Consider the following 20,035-nt stretch of genomic DNA (forward strand, 5'->3'; position numbering starts at 1 on the left):
AAATACAGTTCTGCCTTCATTTGCTCAATAGGATATTTTGGTTTCCCTATAACTTTTATTTACTTACATTTTTAAAAAGTCCTTTATTTTTATAAGCCTTAAAATATTCTCAAAGTGTTACTAATCATAAAAGAAAAATAATGTGAATATGATTGATGTTCCTTAATTTGATTCTTTAATTTATATGCTTATTACTCATCCTCTTTCCTGATATTGGAGATAAAATAGATAATCATTAAATGAGTATGCATATTAATTTATATATTCCATACCTTTGTTCCACTTTGCTACTAGTTACAAATCATTAATTAGTTAACTCAGGTATTAATATTGCAGGAAAAGTTCATTCTTTCATTACAAAAATATTAAGTGCATGGTGAAAAATTAAGAACCACATTTCTGTTGTAAACCAGTAAAAAGAAAGTTACTGCAATTAATTTATGCCATAGGAGGCACCTCGTGATGTCCCATGGGCAGATACTGCTCAGAATACTATCCTTCATGTACTTAAGACAGAATAGACTAGTGTACTACTTCAGAGATTTTCAACACTTTTTATGTTCAGATTTCATGCAGAAAATGTTTTATAGATGAACTTTACAAATGATAAAGAATGATATTATGTACTAGGCCTGTCTCTGTAGTGTCAGGGCTGGAGGAATCAATACCCGGGTACCTGTGACCTATTCTCAGTGCTCTAGAGGCTAAAAACTCTGGCCTGAAAGGTGTGCTTTTTACATGGAAGGAAAACAGAGATTAATGCTTTATTAGTAGTAGCTGCTATTCTTTGGAGAACTAGCCCAGAATATTGCTTACTTGATGACAAATTGTAAGAGCAACTCTATTTTAGAAATATCTGGCTGACCCCAGGGAGAAGAAGCTTCTGAAAGGGGCTCTTATCACTGCTTTCTTCACATCCTACAAGGTTAGTTAGATTATGATGTGGTGATTTTTCCTAAATGTTTAAAAGGCAATGCTGCTACTAGACACAAATAAAATCACCATTTGGCCATAATATAGCACATCCTAGAAAATGAGAAGACTGTTCAACTGTTGTAAACCAGTAAGACATGGAGTCAAAGCTCTGCATTGGATCATCTGCTATATTGAAGTCAGACTACCTGATTGATAACTTACGTACTAGGTTCTAGTCTCCCATGGACAGACTTTTCCCGTTCTGCGGAATGGATATGAGGACTCAACTTTGTAATTAAGCCACCAGATGAGTTACAGAGTCACATATTTGGATCTCTTCTAGCTTAAATATTTTTTAAATAATCTGGCATTTTAAATTAATGTTACTGCCTAAAAGGCTACTTGGCTTTTTTAAGTCCTATTATCGCGGCTCCGTTTTTATGTCTATGAACATTTCTCCCTAATACTTAACATTTTGTGAAATGTCCATGATCTATAAATAGTTTATTATTCTCTATAAAATGTTAGTGCTCTGGGCTGTTGCAGCCAACATAACCAAACAGATGTTTGGTACTATCACGAATGGCCCTGTAAACGAATGTGTTATAGCTAACTTTCTCATATCTGTACCAAGAGTATTTTAGGTAGAGTTATTGCATTAAAAACAAGTTGATTACATGCTTAACAACCTGCAGGATATGAAGATGTCCTTTCAGATCTTTAGACAGTACTTTATATCATTTGTGCATTTATGTTCATGAACCTTGCAGATTCATAATAGGTCATGGAAAAAAGTGGTATAATATGTAAGTTTGGAATCAAACCTTCTTATTCTATGATGATGCCATCCTCCTCCCAAAGTTAAACATATGTAAGAATTATGTAGTGTGCTCATTTCAGCAGCACATTTGCTACAATCAAAGTGATACAGAAATTAGCATTAGGTGATACAAATTCAAGGAGGACAAAGGTCATATGTATACTAAAAGTGTGAGTTTTGGCCATCAACATTCTTTTTGAGAAGTGATATAGAAAATTTCATAATTACTGACTTCTAAGAAGAGTTGTAAGAAAATGCTTTGATTTTGATAATGAAGTCGTCCAATAGTCAAACACTAGAATTAGGACTAATCCTTGATTTTGGAAATTATAACATGTTATAAATTCATCCTTGTTAAATAGAGGGTATTTAGAAGATATTTATTTTTAAAGATGTATTTATTTATTTTTTAATTGGGACGACAGATTTAGAGAGAAAAGGTGAGACAGACAGAAAGATCTTCCATCTCTTGATTTACTCCCCAAATGACTACAACTGCCAGAGCTGAGCCAATCTGAAACCAGGATCCAGGAGGTTCTTCAGGGACTCAACACGTGGGTACAGAGTCCCAAAGCTTTGGACCATCCTTAACTGCTTTCTGAGGATGGAAGCTGAATGGGGAGTGGTATAGCTGGTACACAAACCAGTGCCCATATGAGATTTCTGCACTTGCAGGTTGAGGATTAACTATTTGAGCCAATGCACCAGCTCCATAAGATACTTTTTTATCCCATTTACTCACCATTCAAAAAAATAGAGTCAAATCTCTGATACTGACAGTTTCTGTGCTAGAGAAGATGACAGTGCAATCATGACTGGACTTTTCATCCTTTAACCTTTGAATGATGAAGTGAATTCTCTCTGGAAGTTTTTATATTTGCATGTTCAAACAACTCCAGACAAATAGCACTATTCGAGTAAAGGCAAAGCTATTTCACCTCCCGCCCAACCCACCAAAAAAAAAGGAATCTCCACACCATGCATTTATTCAATGTCTTAACACAGGCTGTTTCAAATATGTAAACAATGCAGGCTTAAGAATTGGATTAAAACCATATTGGGAATTTGATCCCTAGACATGTACATCTGGCACATATGTGCAGGAAATGGGGCGTTTGGCCAACTTTCTGTAGTTTTTAAATATTTGGCTCTTGTAGACAGAAGTTTCCTGCACTTGTGTCTCATCCCACTCCTCTGGGTGTGTGTTTTGACATTAGGCAACCTTGTTTTCATAAAAGGTATCCGGAAAGATGTGAGGCTCCCTCTGTTCTCACACACAGAGAATAGAAGTGGAAACTTGGGCATCATCTTATGGGATGTCTGCATGAGCTGTCTACAGTGGATTCAGTGTGCTAGAAATGGAGCCGCACCGTAGGACCTGGGGAGACCACATAGTTTTCTCATCCAGCCATAGAGCTGTCATAAGGACAGCTAAACGATATTTTGCAGCCTACCCCGTGGTTTGTTCTCTCTGTGTGTTAAAGGCTCATGGAGTGCCCCATGGATCAGAATTCCATTTCTCTAACCTCCTCCCTCTGCAGTCATCTAGCTCTCTGTGTCTCCAGTTAGATGCTCTCAAATCGTCTTAATGATGTTAACTACCCTAGTGGGTAGGAACAGCAGCAAGCAACAACTTCTAGGCCTCCTGCCTGCTGCTGCTCAACTCAACCAATGAAATCAATTTGTTTCAACAGCTGTTCCTCTCTATACTCAGTCCAGAACTTAAAGGGCAATGCACCTCACATCATTTGGGACATAAACCTGGCACCCTGCACGAGGCAATTGTGTATATCCACTAAGATTCCAAACCCATAACATCTCAGTGGTGAGGGGTCTTCCTTGCTGCCAAACAAAGCTTTTTCATTACTAGCTGATACCCAAGTAGGATGATGCCTGATGGAATTAATGAGATCTGACCCACTGGAGATGGATAGCCTGTTTGTAGCCTAAACCACCTAGGAAGAAACAATTTGAATGTCTTCAAGGCCTGAAATTCTCTGGATTGCCAAAGAGTGTTTTGAAAAAACACGCATTAAATACTTGACTTTTTAGAAAAAGAATAAAATCTTTTACTCAACTTAATTTTTCAGACCAAGGTCCTTCCGTATTTCTGTATCATTGTTTGACACACACAATATTTATATACATAAACACACATGAATACTGTACATAAATATTGGGTATAATGTGATAAGCTATTTCATATAACCCTTACTGCATACAGTAAAGCAAGTATGATCACCCATATTATATAAAGAAATGAAGATTGGGATTATAAAGTTACTTTTTGTCTGTTTACTTGAAAGAATCACAGAGAGAGCTATAAAGAAATACAGAGGAATAGATCTTCCATATTCTGGTTCACTCCCAAAATGGCCAGTATGGCCAGAGCTGGGCTGGTCCAGATCTGGGAGCCAGAAGTTTCTAAGTCTTCCATGAGGATTCAGGGGCTCAAAGACTTGGGATACCCTCTGCTGTTTTCTGAGGACTTATCAGAGAACTGAAACAGAAGCTGAGCAGCCAGGACACAAACGAGTACCAAAATAGGATGCCAGCACCACAGTCAGAGGATTAGCCTACTATGCTACTGTTGTGGAGGTTATGAAATTTTTATCTTTTTAAACTACAAATATTTCCCCAACTGCAGGCAGCTGCATAGGTTGCCCTATACATAGGCAAGTAGTGAGTGCACTTTTGGGATAAAACCAGGCAATAGCTGGTAGGCATTCTGGGACTGGTTAATGCCAAATTTGTGTTAACTGTATCAATGCTACAGCAAAATTACCTATTCTATTTTTTCTTAAAGTATGTGAAGATGGTGGGGTATATTGGGCTAAGACGTATCACTCTGGACCCTACGCAGAGGTGGGTGCTGTAGATTGCCTGTGGAAGGGGGTCTGGGAATGTATTTGGGTGGGAGCAGCTAAGGACATGTTTGATAGGGAAGGAATAACTTCTGAGGGCTTCTATGATGTCCCCAGATGAGCCATTACAATGTCAGGTAGACAAGGAAGCTGAGATACAGTGGTTTAAATAGAAGGGGAGGAACAAAGGGCACCCACCCACATGTGAGACCTGGGCTGGTCTAAATAATATGACCTACCACTTGCTGGCACATGCAAAAGCTGGGGCTGGGGTGAATGCCTGATTGGGCTAGCCCTGTCCCCCACGTTTTGAAGAAGGAGATGGGTCGAATTGGGCTGGGCTATAGCACCCACCAGAATGTGAGAGAGAACTGGATCTTGGGGCAGATTCCCAAGAGGACTTACTTATGAACTCACAGCATGCCTTGGTTTGCACAGAGATATGAGGGTGTGATGGACCAAGCCAGGCTAGGCTCTGGAACTCACCTAACTCACCTAAACCTGTGGGAGCCTGGGCTGGGAGGCAGCCAGGCTATGCCAATCTGCAGCAGCTGCCAGCAAATCCAAAAACCAGTACCGCTACACCTGCCAGCATGCATGAGATCTGGAGCTGGGAGAAAAGCTAGTAGGGGAATCTGGTGACTCCCCTGCTAGGCTGGAGCTCTCTCTGGGATGTACAAGAGCTGGAGAAGGGGACAGACCAGGCCAGATAAGGCTTGTATGTGGGCCAGGTCCTTGACAGGCCAGGTTGGGCCAGATAATACTGCCATTGGCTGGGTGCCAGGACAGAGTGTTGGCTGTGGTACCAGGGCTAAGCTGCACAAGATCTAGGGCTTGGAAGGGGCCTGGTAGTGGAAATTGGGGGACATTCCTGCTAGGCCGTAGCTCCTACCGCTGGGTATGAGAGCTGGGGCTGCATGCATACCAGGCTGAGAAAGGTTGCAGCATCCGTCAGAACGCGTTTGGGCTGAGTTTGTTAGCAGGCCAAGTTGAGCTAAAATAATTGTGGGATAGGTTAGGATAGGCCGTGATACCCGATGGTTTGTGTACGAGTCAAGTCTGGACTAGGCTGTAGCACTCACCAGTGGGAACTGGGATGGGTAGGAGATCGTTGAGCTAGACTGCAAAACCTGTTGGTGAGTGCCAGAACTGGGGGCTGGCTATGTCAGGCTGGGCCTTAGAATCTGCATGAGATCCAGAACTGGGAACAGGCCTGGTAGGCGAAACTTCAGAGAACCCCTCTGGGCTGCTGCTTCTTTTGGTGAGTGTGATAGCTAGGACTGGAGGCAGGCTGGGCTAGGTGGATATACCTGGTGAAACAAGAAAGAGCTAGAATTGGTGCAGGCCAGCTGGGTTAGACCACAGCACCGTCTGGCAAGTGCCATTACTGGGTGAAAGTCATGTTAGACTGGATTGCAGTACTTCCTAGTAGGTTCAAGAACCAAGGCTTGGAGTGAGCCTGGTAGAGGAATTGTGAGTACTCCCTTGCTGGGCTACAGCTTCTGGCTGGTGAGCATGTTAACCAGTGCTAGGAGTGAGCTAGGCTGAGCTAAGCTGTAGCACCCATGGGAGTGGATAAGAGCCAGATGGGATGTGGGGCAGACTGGGCTAAGACGTAGCATATGCTAGCACACACAAAAACCAGGCCTAAGATTGGGCCTTATGGGGATTATTTGGGGTCTCCTTGACTGGGCTGTGTCATCCACTGATGTGCATAAAGATGCTCCTGTGGTGAGCTGGGCTGGGCTGGGCTGAGTTGGGCCATGACGCAGCACCTTTCCATTGAGGTTAAAGATGGGGCTGGGGCAGAACGAACTAGGCATTTGCATCCAGCGGTATGTGCATTGACTGCTGCAGGTGATAAACTGAACCCGACGCTGCACTAGCTGGCACACACAAAAGCAAGTCCGAGGTCATCCAGGCAAGCTTCCTTGGGAACTCCCCTACTAAACCACTGTTCTCGAACCCTAACTACAGGAAAAACCACAATATCTGTGGTCTGATCTTGAAGTGCATGTGTTGGGACTGAGCACTCTCAGTTGCTGATGTCTGTGAGCTGGACAGCATGCCTAGATGCACACAGGGAAAAGACAGGCAGCTTATCTAAAACCGTAGAGGATGTGGAGTGCCTCATGAGAGGATGCAAAGCAGAACAGGTTGGATCATTCTCCTACACAAGCTTTGCAGTGTGTTCCTGGACCTGTGGATACATGAAGGTGGACCTGGTCAGCCAGTAGACCTTGGAAAGATTTTCTCAATGCTTAAAAAAAAAAGGCTGACAACATCTCAGAACTGTCAAAACCGCTCACTCTTCACTTCAGAGTCTCCAAGGTGTCATCAAATGACTGTTCCCCATCCCTGACGCTGATGTGGTTTGACAGCAAGTAGTAGCTCCTTTTCTTCCCAGTGGACACAGGAGGGGGAAAAATAAGGCATTTGTTTTTTTGTCTGTCTTTTTCAAGATATTTTAAATTTTTTACTTATTTTTAAAAATTTTTATTTTTCATGATATAGTTTGTTGAACTCACGGGTTTATCCTTCCACCTCCCCCAGCCCTTTTCCCCACTGCCCTACTTTTTTCTTCTATATTGTAACAATAGCATAGTACTGCAGGAGCAGTCACAAGTGCATCAATCTGCTATTTCTGTGTATCATGACATTGTAGTTATAGACAGTATAAAAAAGTCCAGCATCCTGCTCCTGCTGCATCCTGCTCCTATACATTATATATATATATAGATAGATAGATAGATAGATATATTTAAAGATTTATTTATTTTTATTGGAAAGTCAGATATACAGAGAGGAAGATCCTCTGTCCACTGATTTACTCTCATAGTGGCTGCAATGGCCAGAGGTGAGCCAATCTGAAGTCAGGAGCCAGAAACTTCCTCCGGGTCTCCAATGTGGGCACAGGGTCCCAAGGCTTTGGGCCATCCTCGACTGTTTTCCCAGGCTACAAGCAGGAGCTGAATGGGAAGTGGAGCAGCCAGGATTAGAACTGGTGCCCATATGGAATCCTGGTGTGTGCAAAGCAAGGACTTTAGCCACTAGGCTACTGTGCTGGGCCCTTGTTAAGATAAAGTTAGCAGGTTCATTGGGAGTCCTCCCCTTGTTCAGGAGTAGAGATGCATAGTTCAGCTTATCCTCACTCCTTGATATATACTTGAAAAATTGAGGTATTTATCCTACCCACCTTCCTCCATGCATTGGCTTTCCCCACCCTATTCAGAGACCTACATGGGCATGCATCCCCATATAAACAATATTAAACTATGTAAACTATGTAACTATTAAAAATAAAATCTAAAAGTTAAAAAATGAATTACAAGTATTTGCCTTAATGGCTAAATGTTCATTTCTTAAACTTTTTCATAAATAAGATGTCTATAAATATTTAGAATTTTTCCGCTTTCGTACAGTCTATTAATTTTACAGGTTGATTTTTCAAAGGTGAAAAATAAATTAGATTTACTTAGCTCTTTCTTTAAAGAATCATTTATTTTTATTCAAAAGGCAGATTTATAGAGAGAAGGAAAGACAAAGATTTTCCATCTACTGGTTCACTTACCAAGAAGCCATAATGGCCAGAGCTGACCCAATTCAAAGCCATGAGCCAGGAACTTCTTAGAGGTCTCCCACGTGCGTGCAGGGTCTCAATGCTTCAGGTTGTCTGCTGCTGCTTTTCCAGGCCACAAGTAGGGATCTGGATGGGAAGTGGAGCAGCCAAAAGATAAATTTGTGCCCATATGGGATCCTAGCTTGTTCAAGGAGAGGACTTGAGCCACTAGGCTACAATGCTGGGCCCTAATTAACTCTTTCAATAATAATTTGGTGGGCAAACATTGTGGTCCAGTGAATTAAGCGACCACCTGTGCTTCTGGCAGGCCATAAGCATACTGGTTGAAATTCCAGCTGTTTCACTTGCAATGCTAATGTGTCTGGAAAGGCAGTGGAAGAAGTTCCAACTTCTTGTACCCCTGCCACCAATGTGGGTTACCTGAATTCTGTGATAAGCAGAAGATTGAAACTCTTCCACAAAGAGACTTTGGGCAAGGAGAGTTCTCAAGATGTGTAATAAGGGTGTGGGCGTCATACAAACATGTGTGTGAAACTTCATTGTGACATGCATGGACTGTCTAACCATGAAGAAATTGAATTCTCCCAGCCTCAGTTTCCTTGTTTGAGAAATGGGTATCAGTACCCTGGAGTTGCCAGGGCCAGCCTGACCGTTGTGGCCATTCAGGAGTGAGCCAGTAGATAAATGATCTCTCTGTTAACCTGTTCCTCTGTTACTAACACTATCTTAAATAAAATGAACAGACAAGCAGTAATAAGGGATGAGCTCTTATGTATGTTTTATAAAGCTAAGTGAAAAGTTACCAAATGTGAAAGTTATGTTCTCATGCATTTTTCATGGATTTCTCCATGTTTGTGTACATATGTGCATGTGTAGAAATAACAGGCAACTGCAGGTGGTGCCACAGTTTGTTGAAGTGGTGAGGACAGAATGTTTTTGCAGACCATGCACCGTTGCTGTTTAAATCTGGTTGGTGGTATCCACTATTGCAGATGATGATCAGCAGTTTCTCAGTGAGCTACAAGTTGTGACTTTGATCCTTTCTCTGTCATTTTTTTTCTTTTGACTGGGAGCAAAATTACTTATATATTTTTCCCTGCCAACTGTAACAGAACAAAGCTCTTTGCCCATATGCTGCTCTTGAATATTTGATGACTCTATTTTATGACCAGCGGGCAGTGCAAAGAAGCTGATGAGAGATAATTGTGCTCCTAAATGAAAGACATGGTATTAAAAGCAATTAGTGCATTGTTGCTGGAGAAAATATTGTTTGGCAGGTTGGATGGAGTGGGGGAGAGTAGCATCATTGAACTAAAATAAAAATATAACCCGTAATGTAATGTTTAGTTTTGATTTAGATTTGGTTCTTGCCCTATTCTTAACAGAAAAGACTGTCTTGTTTTCTGATATTAGTAGCTAAGGCTGATGAATACTTAAAATAACATATTGCTTTTATGATTCATATGCTATGAAGTAATCCCATCATGAGGACTACAGGTTAAACTTACTATGAAACATTGATTATCCCAGAGACCAGACTGATTAAATAGCAGAAGAGAGGCGAAGAATTCTTTAGAAAATCTTCAGAAAAATATCCATAGAGTCTCAGTGAAAAAAAAATGGGAAACAAACAAACAAAAAAACACCCCACATAGAATATAAAACTTTCTATTGATGTTTGAAGCAACATTGTGCTGAAAACCAGCTATCTAAAGTTATCCTAAGAGGTGAACATTTCCGCTGGGGAATCCAACGGGGCGGGGCGGCTAGATGGCAAGACACTTGCATTTTCTTTTCTGGGGAATGAATGAGGTAAGGAAAGAAGAGGAATGGCTGATGTTAACATTCCCATGTACTGAGTGAGAGGTGCCGTTAGACCACTCTGTCCCTTCAAAAAAGGTCCTTCGAAAGGGACGGAAGTGATGAGGAAAAATGGCTGATATCAGGGAGAAATAAGGAAACTGTTACTGAGTACTCAATGAAACAGAGTTTGGAATCCAGACTATAGAGATTCAGAATTTACAATGGAACTGTTCTGATTTCAGGTTGGTTAAATGATGTGAGAAGTGTGAAGAAATCTTAAGATGATCCTGACTCCAAAATAACATGTCTTTATGTGTTTCTCTTGAAGAGGATTTGGTATTTATTTGTTTCACTCCATATTGCTGTTTAGTAGTTTTTAAAATCTTTGCACTTCTCTTCTAAACACAAATGTAAATGGTAAGAGTAGTAATATAAACTGTCATTGGGAAACATTTTCTCCTGGTAAAGTTTTCTTTTTAAAGCATAATTCTTCTATGATTTTACAGTTGTGTTGTTCACATTATTAAGAGAATAAATATTCATTTTGGAAAATCTGGAAGAATAACACAAACATGGTCATTGTTCTACATAATGTATAAATACCTCTTGCTGTATTTCCTTCTGGGGAATTTTTGGCTGAGTTTCCATGTCTTTTCCTGTGGTAGAGGAACAACTCAACTCCTCCACAAAGGGACTTTGGGCCGAGTACGATCAAGATGGGTTAGGCAGGCAGGAGTGCCGCACAGACCTGAGTGTGAACTTTAACTGTGACATCCTGGTGACTGTGTAGCCAGGAGAAAAGTGTCTGAACTCTGAGCCTCAGTGTCCTTACATAAGAAATGGACACCAGTACCTGATTTTCAGGACTTCATGTGATGTTCACCGTGGAGCCTGATGTCTAGCACAAGATGCCATAGCCAAGTTGCCTTGGCTTCCTACTGCTCTTGTCTTCCTCTTCAACAAACAGTAAGAACCTTTGTCAGTGTTGTACAAATGCAGTGAAAACAGGCATACACATTTGACACAGCACTTATGATTACTTGGGACAACCGCATCCCATACCAGATTACCTGGTTCGTGTGTGAGCTAATGCACACCCTGGGAGACAGGTGGTACCTCAAGTACTTGGTTCTGTCACCTGTGGGAGACCTGAACTGAGGTCTACAATCTGAGATTTGGACTGGCCCAGCTTTCTTTTCTGCAGGCATTTGGAGAGTGAGCCAGCAGAAGAAAGATCTCTGTCTATCTCATTCTGTCATTCTGTATCTCTCTTTTCTTGACTTTTAAGTAAAATGGAAACAAATAGATACGTAGTTGTGAAAATGGATTGAAAAAAGTAACTGAGGCAGAGTCAAAGGGGGTGAAATAAGAGCACTAAAAGGAAGAATTCTGAAAGACAAAAATAGCCAGCCTATTTTATATTTGTAACATTGACCAGGTGTGGGCTTTGTATTTCATTACTCAACAAACTGGAGTAAAGAGTGCAGTTAATATTTTAGGTTTAACTTTGTTGTCATCTGGGATGTAAGTTATGCTTACAAAGAAGTGTAAATAAACTATAAGACTGTTGTCATTCTGAATGATGAGAATGAGAATCAGGACTGAGACAGGCATGGCTAGACAGAAAGTGGCACCTGCTAGCACATATATGGACTGGATAGTGGGGCTGGTTGGGTTGAACTAGGCATCAATGCCCATTGACATGTATGAGAGCTGAATGGGATGTGGGACAGACAGGACCAGTCTGCTGTACATACTGGCAAGCATGGGAACCAGGGCAGCAAGTGGGCCTGGTGGTTATTGTGGGTTACTCTGACTAGGCTACAACTCCAACTGGTTTGCATGGGGGCCGAGTGTAGTGGTGGTTAGGTCGGGGCTGTACTACAACACCCATTAGTTTGTGTAGAAGACATGCCTGGAGACAACTGACCCAGCAATTGCAACTAACAATGTGTGCGTAGGCTGATTGAGGCAACAGACTTTGCTGGACCTTTTATTGGCAGGCACACACAAGAATCTCTTCTGGGATCACCTCAGATGAAGTTTCTTTGGGAATCCCCCCAAGTGAACTACTGGACTCAGAACTCCAACCATGAAGGAAATTGCAGGTTCCATGGTCTGACTGTGGAATGCATGCGTAAGAGCTGGATCTCCTCAGTGGCTTCGACTGAGCAGTGGACAGCATATCCAGATGCTTATGGAGGACATGGCAGTGCATTGGAGCCTGCAGAGGACACCTGTTACTACAACAGAGGATGGAGGACAGAATAAATGGGTCAACTGCCCCAGCATAGTGTTGACAGTGAATACTTGGGCAAACAGAGACTAAGGTGAAGTGTGTCAGCCAGTGGATTCTGGAGAGATTTTATCTTGTTTGGAGTGGCAAGCTCGACAGCAATACAGAACTTGTTAAACTATCAAAACCGCTTGAGCAGTGTCCTTGGAGTATGCCCCACATCAGGGATCCTGGGATGGATGGGAAGCTGGGTGTGGCTTCTCACCTTATTTCTGCCCTCCCTCCCCCCAGATACAGGAAGGAAAAAGAGAATGTTAAAATAATGCTCTCACCCACCTTCCCGTAGCCCTATGCCCTGCACACCCTAATCAAATATGTAAAAAGTATCAAAAATTAAACTCATACAATTTTAAAAAATGAAACTATGAGAATAAAAATTCTGAATTGAAGTCCTTTGGGAGCATGTTGAAATGAACAGTGTAACTTTTACCAAATCTGCTTAGTGACTCATAATAATAATAGGCCAAATGCATAAATTACATGATTACAGAAGTCAGATTTATGCCCCATAATGTCTGTTAATATTTTTATTAGCATCACAATGTGTTTAATTGAGAAATTTAATATTAAAAATATCAAACTGGATAATTTTATTCTTGACATTTACAATATCCTTTTGAGATTTTAAAAATGTTATAGCGCTATAGTCCCACTACATAATTCTTTTCTCCAATTTTATTTGATTTTTATGTATCTAGATGTTTTTATTGTTGGAACAGAATACCTTAGTTACTCAAACAAAAATTTAACTAGCATTCTGAATTACAGTGATGAAAAATAATTAGCACAGTTTGAGCTCTGCTTTGTAGATACTGTTTTTTTAATTTTAATGTGAGCTAAGTCAGTTATCACAATGGCCATATGAAATAACATTATGACTTCTCGAATTTCCGAACAGAAAAGTTAACACACAGTAACCATGAAATAGAACCCAATCAGGCTGAACTCAGAAAGAGCATTCTTTGCAGGACACAGCTCTGAATAGTGGTTTCCCTTTATTGATTCTGTCAAGTAGGCAAGCCAACAGTAAGAATTTTGAATGTGCTATCATATTCATCTCATCCCTCCCAGACCTATAAGTAAAATCAGGTCCTGTGTGAAATCGTTGCTGCTTTGATTGGTGTTATTTACCATTGTGTTGCTTTTCTTGGTGTCCTGACTGCACCGTATTCCGTGGGGCATCCAGCACGTGAACTGGCACCTATATGGGATACCTGCACTTATACTTGGAGTATTAGCCAACTGAGTCATCACACTGGACTTCCCCCACCCCCCAAATATATTCTTAAGACCTCAGGTTCTAGGCCCCATAAGAACTTTAACATTTTACTTTGTAGGTCTTTCAGGGTTGGGGAAAATTAGGCTGTCAGTGGCAAAATTTATGGGTATGTGCTTGTGTATGCCCATATATGCATCCCACGCGGAGTGCTAGCCTCAAAATCGATTAAGAATTGTTATGTATGTTATCACTGCAAAATAAGATCAGAAACTAATTGCATTATTCATAAATGAGTTAAGCCTTCAAATGATTAATTAGATATATTTTTATATTATATTTTATTAGACATATATATTCCAGTATTGTGAATTTGGGTGACTCTGATGACAAATGAAATGATCATTAAAAATGACTTTCCAATCCAATAAATTTAATTTACAGCTAAGTTCTTTGAAATAAATTATTCTGTTATGGTGAAAATTAGGATGAAAACACATAATCTGTTTAAAGTATCCCACTTTTTCTTTCATAATTGCAGTATTTTGGTATCTATTTTGCAGAGAAATACAGCATCTAAAAATGATACATTTTGAAGTAATAGCCAAACATAATTAAAACTTCATGGTCTTGAAAATAGTTATATTTGTCCCACAATCTCTGTGACAGGAGCTCCTCAGTACTGTCCCAATTCACTGGTACACCCTTCTGGGCTTCAACCGTATCTCAACCAATTTCAAACCAGATGACTTGGAGTACAATATTTCATTGTGAACAATGTAAGATGGGAGACAAATATGTACTCTGTAAGATTGTTGCAAGAAATATGAGATAATGGTTGTGCAAGGCTTAGTGCAGTGCCAGGCAGAGGCAAGCTCTTCAGTATTTTTGTGGGTAAAGCCATCTCTGTGTGTGGATGATGAATGCTTTCTCCCCAGCTAAGTAGAGTGATATCAATTTATTGCCCTTCCAGCCATGACCCACCGGTCTGTGTCCTTACCAATTCTTTGGCCAAGGCTTTGATGAAGGTCAGAACTACTGAGAATTCAAAAACTAGCTTTGAGAAAGAATGTAACTCTTAGAATTCAGGCTTTGAATAAAGAACACTTTGTAAATCATCCTGTTAGCAAATACTACAAAGAAAGGGCGTGTTTTTCAGCCATGCAAAGGTATTGCCAGTTGGAAAAATAAAGAACCCTAGCATTGTTTGCCAGACCTTATTCGATGCCACCTTCTGAAATAATTACAGCATTGTTTACTTGCTGTGTTTCTAATATATTTTCACTTCCATCCCAATTTGTTTCATTTTATTTCTGCTCATTTGTATTAAAAACAGAAAACCAGAATCAATAGATATGTCTTAGAAAATACATAATTACCAAAAGAACATGTTTTTGTGTCCCACCAGCAGTTATCTGCCATATTCATAAGTGGCATTTCTCCCACATTTAGAAACGTGCAGCCACAGTGCATTATTCCACTACTTTCAGGGACATACAAGTGCTCACAGTAGCTTCTTACTAGAATATATGATCCTTGTTCTTTGTTTAATTATAAGGGAACGTAAGGTCTATTTTTTTTTCCAGTCAGCATCTTTTATTTTAAAGATGAAACATAAGAAATATGAAGGTTTAACAACATGACAAAAACACACAGCTTGAAAGAGGAACTGTATAATGTTCTACCATGCAGAATATGGAAGAAAAAAATCTGTAAAATGCACCACTTAATGATTGAATCTTGGGGGGATTGAATTTCTATATATCATGTTAAATATGAGTTCCTGGGATTAACATACTTCATATGTCATTGTTTCTTTATTTTACTCTATTATTTCTGACACCTGTTTGTACTAAATATATACACCTTTCTTTATAGTTAAACTAATTGTGTTTATTATCCTCATCGCAGCCATGAAAATAAAGCTCCACTAGTGTATATGGCCTTAAGTATAGAAACTATTGGTTGGATGAGATTTGGAAAGCATTAGTCATTGAGTCATCTATTTTATAAAGGATTCCTTTCATATTCTTGGATTATAAACATAGCAATGTCCTGTGGGAAATATATTTTACATTTATCTCCTTCTTGCAATAGAAAGCAATTAGATTCACCTTTCTCTGTTTATTACCTTTTGTGGCATCCATCAGTAAATAGTCATGGTTTGTGTATCTCTATGCTTTCCTCATACTAGCCTTGAGCACCAGTGAGTAGCACGGAAGAGCAGGAAGAAGCAAATTTAAATCATTTTTGATTTATTTGCCTGGCTTTTAATTAAGGTTAGACCTTTCAGAAGGTGTAAGACTCAGTTGCCATAGAGAGCCCAAACGACATCCTGATTTTAATAAAATGAAGTGCCAAATACCAGCCACAAATACCAAACACAAATAAATTCAGTGTGATTTAACTTGTAGAAAAAGGGACAAAAGCTTTATCATTGCCCTGCAGATGCAACCTCTCAGCATAGGACTAGTAACAAATCACTATTGCCTGCCTAAAATATATAGACATATAGACATAACTGAAAATGTATCCGTTATAAGTGTTAAATTACAAAAAAAGAGAATTAGCAAAGGTGAGATCTAGGCTAGTCAGCCTTTTCTGTGTGCCTGACAGACGCAGGGAGTGAATGAGAAAATAGTAACTATTGCTATATACTGGATGTGTAATTTTCAAGTGTGTGACCAAACTTCAGCTTCATGAACTAGAATTGTAGTTGGACTACTTGCTTTGTCAGACATCCTTACCAATGTACTAATGTAGGGTCATGGTGGGGAAGGGAACTGAAGGCTAGAAGCACATACATTCTGAAACACGCACGCAAAAGGAATCACTTTAGAATGGAGACAAAAGTCATATTTTCAGCATTTATGTATTTAAGTATTTCTAAGAAGAAGAACCATATTCCATCTGATATGAAAGCACTACAGTTTGGTTATAAAAACTGTTTTTGTTTGTTTTCACAATCTTTTGTATTTTGACTCAATTGGAAAAGCAGGGTGTTATGATTTTTCACAATATTTTCATATTTTTATCCTTGCAATGCATTCTGATAACTTGATCTCGAAATTTATGGGTAATAATGTATTTGAAGTGAAAATAGTCACAGAGATTTGGCCTGGGTGTGTCATTTCTGTGACGGTAAGTGAGCGGAAGGTAGCACTAAGGAAGAGAGAACAGGAACCCCCTGAAGAACCTTATGTAAAAGACTTGAAGGTGCAGTGAAACAAAACAAGGGTGTAGCGGTAACCATGGCAACCTCCAAGGATCAGAACTAACTTGAAGCTTTCTGGTCATTATGATTATTGTATTTCAACATTTATTGACTGACAGCCTGCACAGGATTGGCAATAGTTTTGTCTTGTTTTTTTTTTTCTCAGATCAAATAAGTGGAGATAACATTCTAATACCTTTTAATGAAGCTGAATCTTAGATAACAACGGAGTGCTAAATTCTCTCTGTTATGCAGTGGAGAACTTTTGAAAAATTAGAGATTATGTCACATGAGGGACAAGGCAGTGACATTTCCACCAGGGAGATCTCACAGCTAAAATGATATATGAGAAGATGTGGACTAAAAATGCCAAAGGTTAAATGTAAGAGAACCAGTAATATTTTTCTTGGTCAGCTATCTGTTCATGAAGTTGAAGTTCCTGGGGCAAAATAGCCATATAATTAAGACTCTTGCCTATCAAATAAGAGGATGGGTATTTAAATGGACTAATTTCTGAATGAACTTGCTGTTTTTTGTATCCAGAAACAAGATCAAAACTGTTCCTAAATGGAGACATAGCAAAATAGAAGATGAAGGGGATAAATTTGAAAGATGGGTGTGGTAAGGAATGAGATGACAGTTTTTAAGTGTGACATTGGTTTCCATTGTTTGCAAGTAAAATCTGTTAGAATGGTTAATAGTGCCTGAATTTCTCAAATAAGTTACCTTGTCATCTGCTTAGAAGATTTTGATTCATTTAAATCTCATGGCCTCGCTAGAATTTTGTGGGATCTCAGATTGCTTCTTCCTAACAAATTCCCAGTTGGTGTTCATGTTGATAATAGTCACAACTTACACGATATGCCTCAACATGGTTTCCCAATAGATTGCTAGGAGAACTTTTAACAAATCTTGTTACCCAGGCCACACTTCCAAGTAAGTTCAATTAGCGCCTCAGAGAGGCTGAGAACCACAGCGACCTGTGGGTCAAAGATGAATCACAGATAAATTAATTTGATATGCAGAGAGTTTTACAATTATTTTTGTTGTTTAATTAAAACATAAGGAGATCACACACTTTGTTAATAAAGCTGCACTTCTACCTGCCTGCCTTCTGCTACACCAATGCCCTCTGTGCTTTTTAGAGGAGTCATATGGTTCTCAAGTCACTCCGCCGTTCTAGTTTCTGTCCTTGTTTCTCTAGTCCTACGTAGGTTCTATCTACTTTTGCTTCCCTGTCCACAGAGTAATGCTAGAGTCTTCTCTTGAAGGGATGTTTATAATTCTGTTCTTTTCCTTTTGGCTGACTTTCACAGGGCATGGAGTGCTGGATCATTAGTTTGGATTCTGTAGCCCACTTATTTTAGAATATCCATTAAAACAATGATGTGGAAGAATGCTTGTGTAGGAGTCAGGAGTCGGCCTGGTTCTTCCCCTTACTGCTTTACTGATAGCTGCAAAAGTCACTTCACCTCTTACCTCTCTGTATCTCATTTCCCTCAACTGCAAAGTCACACAGTTGAGATTGGCCCACACATCCTTTGAGAATGCTGAGATAGATAGCATCAGCCACCATTACTCGTTGAGTGCCCCCGACTGTTTTTCTCCTAGGTTCAGGGTGCTCTTGAATGAAGGAGAGGAAATAAAAAAGGCAAATTCAATGTTTGCACCTGCCACAGTTTTAGAGCTTGACAGAAGGTCATGAAGAGAAACCAGGAACTGAATGGCCATACAGCCGTTCACTAACAATCCAGGCTTGACATTCTGGCAAGATGACAATCTGTCATGTGAACGTGGTTAGAGATGAGTTCTTCAGGTCTCTGTGATTAGGAAGGGGTTACCTTGAGAGGGGTTTCTGTGGGGAAAGGATTTCTGTGAGATGCCACAGTGAGCAGATCTTAAACAGCAAAATGGGCAGCATGGAGGGGAGCAAAGCTAAGCCAGCACTAGTTTTTGCATACCCACCAGCCATTCACTGTGCTCTTAAACACTTGTGATGAGTCCTCCTGAGCCTGCACTGCCAACTCAGGCAACTCTACCAAAATGGATACAGTGAACTTGGCCAGATTCTGGGGCGTGTGCACGCTCAGTCCGCTTTTACTTGAGCAGTTCCGACAGCACCAAAGGCAGTGATTGCTTCCACTGTTTGTCCCTTGTTGATTTCCTTTTTTATCCTGAATCTTGTGCATTTCCAGGCATCTGTCTGAGATTCTATTGTTGAAACTCCCTTGCCCTGCCTTTCAAATTTTGTTGTTTTGCTTTAGACCCCAGTGACCCAGCCTTTGACAAGACTGCCTGCATCCCTGCTGCTGCTGCTGCCGCCATCTAGTGGAGGTGTCATGGTGCTGTGACTGCCTTTGCCATTAATCCGAACTGGGTAGATTAGAATTGAACTGAAGAAATTGTTCAGGCACTACTTCCGGTTGCATAGATGGTGCCTCCAAATTGAAGATGTTTTTACACATTATGCAAATGTTTTATCTCTATTGCTACTGGATTAAGAACTTGTGCCTACAACACCTAGGTACCAGTTATTTTTTTAAAAAATAAAACAATATTGGCTTGAAGAGTAACAAGGATCTCACCCAAGAAAGAGTAACTACCCGGACCCATAATCAGGCCAGCTTGTCTTTCTCTTGTCATTCACTTTGTGCGGGTGACATCTTGCTCTTCTCTTCTTAAAGAAGAGATTTTCCAAATTGACATAATTAAATCAGTGTATTTGTTCTTCCTCTTTCCCTTGGTTACAATAATTATATAATCTGTATCTCTTAATAATCACTTCAGGGCTTTATTGAGAGTGCAAATTCTGTTCTTTCTCTTATAGTTATCTATTAAGAAACCAGCAATCTTTCTAGTAATGTTGAACCAGAAGAATTTGCATTATCCGTCTTTATCTGTCTCCCTTCTCCCAAAGATAGGCATTTATTCTATCTTCTTTTCTCTATTTCTGGTTGTATCTGATGGTGTTTATCTCCAGATTTCTTCCCATAAAACCTTCTGTTCACTATGAAGAATCCAAGTGGTCTCATCTGGTTAAATAACTCAAATAGACTCCATCTCTTCTTTAAATTTTGAGAAAATGTACCTTTTAACAGTGGTGATGTATTGATACACTTGCATGTGAGTAAAAGTTAATGCATAACATTAAAAGAAGAAATATCTATATTTAGTGGCTATTTCGGTGTTCTTCCAACCCTCCTGAGAATTTCTCTGGAAGCCTAACAAGGATATTTTGGGACATGGTTCATAGAGGACACTGGGATATTTAATATTCTATAATTATTTTTGATTTACAATATGTTAGCCAAAAGTAGTTTCTACAAA

At 39.9% G+C, this 20,035-nt stretch overlaps 1 protein-coding gene across 3 annotated transcripts in view; it reads left to right on the forward strand.

Moving 5' to 3' along the window:
* PRKG1 (protein kinase cGMP-dependent 1) overlaps positions 1 to 20,035 on the forward strand; it is a 1,092,100-nt gene that overhangs the window by 358,131 nt on the left and 713,934 nt on the right. The window lies entirely within an intron of this gene.

Source organism: Ochotona curzoniae, unplaced genomic scaffold, assembly GCF_017591425.1.
Source record: "Ochotona curzoniae isolate NIBS_2020 unplaced genomic scaffold, NIBS_Ocur_1.0 contig_2692, whole genome shotgun sequence".
Lineage (NCBI taxonomy): Eukaryota > Metazoa > Chordata > Mammalia > Lagomorpha > Ochotonidae > Ochotona > Ochotona curzoniae.